Below are 5,419 nucleotides of genomic sequence, written 5' to 3'. Positions count from 1 at the left end.
TATTCTCGGTCTTTTCTCTGCTCGGACGTGAAGTGCTGCAATTGGTGCCAGGTGGAAATGACCAGGTGCAGGCCAAAATGGACAATGGAATGGAAATGGAAATCGATAAGCAGTTCTAAGCTTTGGAGTGGAATAAATAGGGTAAAAGATTGAAAATCACATAGAAAACTATAATTAGAAAAAACTTAAATTTATAGGGGAAGCCATTCTAGAAATATATATATTTTTCCGTTTAATCTGAAATAAAAGTAGTTTTAAATTTTTCTATAAAGGCTAGAAAAGGCTGAATGCCCTTTTTAAGACACCCATTGTGCAATGTTCTATGCCATCCTATTCGCCTCCGTTTGCCATTCCAAGAGGACTCCTGCTGCCGGCCGACTTAAAGACAACTTAATCTTTGCGCTCAGATCGGGATTGAAAAATGGCTTGATGCGGCGCTAAAAAGATTTGGTCGCATTAAATGCTGTCGTTTATCTGGCACTTGGCTCACACCAAAGGAGCCACTTGCAAACACACACTTAGGCATTCTCAAAGAGGGGCCTGCACACGTGTGTGTGCGAGAAGCCGGAGGCTTGTGTTTGCCTAATACGCTTCAACTTCTTTGCCCACAAGCCAAAACACAGGCCAACACACACTCGCACACAGTGGCCCATAAATAGGGACACGGACAAGGGATCGGCATGTCAAAGGCACGTGCAATCCAATATAAACAATCCCGCACATAGGCACATAAAGAAAATCTCGGAAAAAACTAAAATCAAATCGAAAGTGTCACAAAAATGTGTGGCTAATCCTCAGTTTGAGGTGGAATTTGATTTGTGAAAGATTAATATATTTTATTTACTTAATATTTTACATAATACAATCTGAACAATATTCAAAAAAAAGAACAAAAAACGGGGAAGTTTTTTGAAATATATTTTTTATCAGGCTGTTTTTCAGACATCTTTATTCTACTTTTAGTGAAATATATGGTTTTATAAAAGCTTTAAGAGGATTTGCACTATTGTTATTTTTTTCAGTGGACATTCCCCTACATATACAGTTGCGTGTACCTCTGTTGAACTAACCGGCGGCTTTTCATTTTTTTCCCCGCAACCCGTACCAGCACAAACGAGCCCACACACACAAATTTCTTTGGCATTGGCCAGGTTTGGTTCCTAGAGCACACCAATGCGGCCGTGTTCGCAATATTTTGCCACTTTTTTCGTTGGAATTCCACCTCTTTTTACGTTGTGTCGCCTTCCCGAGCCGAAATCCACCCTGGGGGGTGCCGCACTGCCAGTAACACTCGCACACAACTAACGCTACCAACGTTGCGTATACGTAATGTCAAAACTATCGATGGCGAATTTACACCACGTTGTGAACACATTTTTTTGCCACAGCACAGGCGACATTGGTGTGTAATGTTGTTGTCGCGTTAGTAGTTGCATTCGCGAAGGGCTTATTTGTAGATCGTTGCCATTGGCACATACTGTTATGAGGAATATATGATACTCTGAATTTTATATATTCATATTTTTTTTAAATTAACTTTTTTGAAATCATGATTGTGTATTTTTTAGTTTATTTTTTTATTATTACTTATTTTGTTTCATTAATATAGTATTATGATTATCTATAAGCAGCTTATAATTTAATAACCATTAAATTATTTCTATAATCAATTATAATTTATTTTTTAACCAAAAGATATATTAATTTTTATTTATTTAAGGGTGCTTCTACGGGTCATTACCTGCGATGGTCTGACTTCTTTATAGCATTTACCCTGCAGGGGAGACCCTTTCTTTTCTATCGCATATTTCACTATATTTTCATTTTAGCGCTTTCATACAGGCACACGCAGCGCACACACACTCACATGAATGCAGGGGCAAGCATGCACACGAGCACAACATACAGACACACGCACACACCCCCAACAACAATGGTCGCACTTCCTGTTTCCGCTTGTTGGCAGCGGTGTTGCAAAGTGTGAGACGAGGGTGGAGGTGTAATGGGGCAGAGAGGGAGAAAAGGGGTTGGAAGAGGTGAGGTCGGGCGACACCGGGGTCAAGGGAGAAATTTGCATAAATTTTCCGTACATTTCGCACAGAAGGCAAATTGCATTTTCAGCATAACACGTACTCCATTCTACTTACACCGACATCACCGAACGCACACACTTACACTCTCACGCAGTAGTTTTTCTTTTCAACCCAACACCCTCCCCTCCCCCTATCATACCAAAAAGGTAGGCCGTGTTTTCCCGGCGCCATCATCCTTATTTTCATTTTCAACCTCCTCGCATCGTCGGGAGCTTCGTCGTCCTTATCCTGGCGCTCCATTCGTCTGTGTTAGTTTAAGGCATGCAAATGTTACGAAAATTGCTTTTTACTTCCCATCATGCAGGTGAATGAGTTTCCCTCCCCCACACCCACTCACACACACAGGCAAACACGACATTCTCACACCCACACACACACAAGTAAGTTAAGTGTTTGCCTTCAAGTTGTTACTGCTAAATTACCTTTTGTTGTAATTTTTTGGCCCTCGCACAATGGACACAAAAGTTTTTGTTAGCCAAAATCGAATAAATAATAAAATAATTCATAGCCCCATGTATTTTGTGTTTAGTGATTTTGCAGCTTTCGTGTTTAAAAATTGAAAAACATAAATATTCAAATTCCAATCAATTTCGCATACAAATGAAATGCCTTTCGTATGCATTTCATGTTTCAAATGTTTCGTTTCCGGGCGGAAATTCGGTGCACATGCATTTGCACTATCATTTTTACTTTTTAAATGAATGTCAATTTTAAAAGCCTAATGCAATTATAATCATTTCCTTTTTTTGCATGCATGTTCATGCATTTAAATGAGTTTTTAGATTGTACGAGGCTATTTAACACGATAAGAAAATGTGCTATAAATTGTAAGATTTATTTAAAATTTAATTTAAAAACGAACTATAAATTAAATGCATTATCTGTATTTAGATAGTATTTAATGAAACATTTAACGATTATTTTATTAATCAAATATAATTATGATACTTAAATTTAATCTCCATGTACATAACTCAATTTTAACAATGAGTTAATCTCTTTATATGAAAGCCGCGTTAAATCAAATTTAATTATTACAAAATTCAGCTAACGAGTCTAAAAAATGTAAGCCACAAAGCCACATTTTTTGCCATTGTCCTGAGGTCGCCTCTTTACCTCGAACCCCTCGGAGTGTCCTGTTAAATGATGTGTTGTGGGCCAATTTAAGCCGAGTTCCTCTATCTCTTTCTGGCCTGGACTGGCCATCCCTTGCTTCGTTTATTTGCACTATAACATTTAAAACTGATTTATGCAGAAAATTGAAGAAAAAACATTTAATTGCTATCCTCCCCTTTTAGTGTAGCAAAAATGTTAAATGCAATGTCAAGCAGAAACACAAAAAAAACAGTAAGCAAGATGTAAGCGGGGGTGCACGGAACAGCCAAATAATATTCTGCATACAAAATAACTTGGTTTCTCTAATGGCTGAATTTTAAAATGCATGAGCTCCACTCGGGTCACCCCTTCGGAACCCATTTCCAACCCCTCCCCGCCCCCCCCAAAAACCCCAACCCATTTCGTCCTGCGAGCATGTTTGTGTTTTTGTGCTGTGCTTTGTAAACTGTTGAAGTTTATTTTGCCAGATTTTAATATGTATGAGTTGAAGATGAAGCATTTATGGCCACACAACACAGTGGCAGATAGAATACTCTGTATGTGTTTGGCATATTTATGCAGAGGTCTTCGACGGGCCGGGGGGGCGTGGCCGAAAAGGGGCGTGCCGGCCTCTCACTTCTGTAATAGCAATTTCCTCCGAAGCCTCCAAGTATTTTCGGCATGCTCAGCAATTTTCCCACTGGCAAGTGACTGACTAATGTAAGTTACGTGTATCCTATATGTATCCTCCACTCAGTCCACTTCCAGCCGCCCCCTTCCATCCGTTCACCATGCTCCAATAATGCAAAACATTTGTACTAGACAAGGCCGTTCCATTTTCTTTGGTGAATCCCGCTTCATGTGGCAAATGTGGCTTCTTTTTGTGCGGCTCGTTAAGTTAGCCTGATGCCATTTGTTTTATGTTGCTAACTCAATTTATGAATACCACTCATGAATCATGGGGATTTTCAGCCGCCCGTTTTTGGGTTTTCCCGGAGCGAGTTTAATGTTAGAAGAACAGGTTATTAAGATAAAAGAGAATTTTTAAATGGGCTTTTTTGGTTTTAAATAAGAAAGGAAATGGTAGCTACATAAACATATGGAATTCATAATTATTTACGTATTTTGTATTTTCCCAAAACCATAATACATCATTTTATTAAAACCATTAATAAATCTTTTCGAAAAAGGTTACAATTTTGTCTTTTACATGATGGATCTTAAGTTAAATGAAGATTGGTTACAGCTCATCCATTAACATCCCATTTTCAGTTATCACGACACTTTCCACAGGTCTCCTTTTTCCAGATCATATAATATGCGTCGTCCTGTTTGCATGTCCTACATCTGTATCTTATTAACCGAATTGATGTGTTTGCTTATTTACTTAATGTCGGAGTGTATATGTTTCTGTTCCTGACTCGACAGCCCCCTAACCCTCCGGTATACAGTTGCCAAAGACGAGTCCTTGGCTCCCCCATTTTGGTCCTTGCGTTTTACGTGCTCATTATCTGCGCTTCCGAACAATTAGATTCAATTACCCACCGCACGTCTATTGTCGGTAGCTGGGAGCTGGAAGCTGGAAGCTGAGAATCCCCCGATCCGATCCGCTTGCCCTTGATGAGATGCGACTTGGACAGGGGATTATTATTCCCGTAACGTTATCCGGACTCCGGGATTCTCCGCCGGCACACACACGTCACGTAGCCAAGTACATCCTGCTGATGCTCCTGTTCGTGGCTCAGTACAACTAATCCATCACTATTCGTCTTACATTTTAAATGATTCTGCTAGGCAACCTGGCTGGTGGGTAAGTGGGGGATTAGAGAGGTATTAACACCCATCAGAAAGTCAATTGCTTGTAAAATTCTCCCCCAAAGGATATTCCTCAGCCTTTGGCAGGCTGGGACAAGAGGATTCCTGGGAAATTTTTGCAAGTGACACTTATTTATCATTCGTCCCCAGTCTTATTTATCATCAGTGAACAGGCAGGCAGCAGAGACAGCGAGTCAGCACGAAACAAACAAATTGAACAAGGACTCAGCCTTAATGTGAAGTGATTTGTCAGCTCAGATGGAAGATGTCCTTAAGGGGATTTCGAAGGCGGCTGAAATTTAATTTCATACTTTGTTAAAAGGGCAAATCATTTGTAATCAGAGATAAGAGAGGCGGCGAGATGAGTGGGCGAGGTAAATTAATGCCAGGGTGCACCGATTTTGGCCCAAGGAAAA

This window comes from Drosophila takahashii, chromosome 3R (genome assembly GCF_030179915.1).
Source record: "Drosophila takahashii strain IR98-3 E-12201 chromosome 3R, DtakHiC1v2, whole genome shotgun sequence".
Lineage (NCBI taxonomy): Eukaryota > Metazoa > Arthropoda > Insecta > Diptera > Drosophilidae > Drosophila > Drosophila takahashii.
This window is presented reverse-complemented; position numbering follows the sequence as displayed.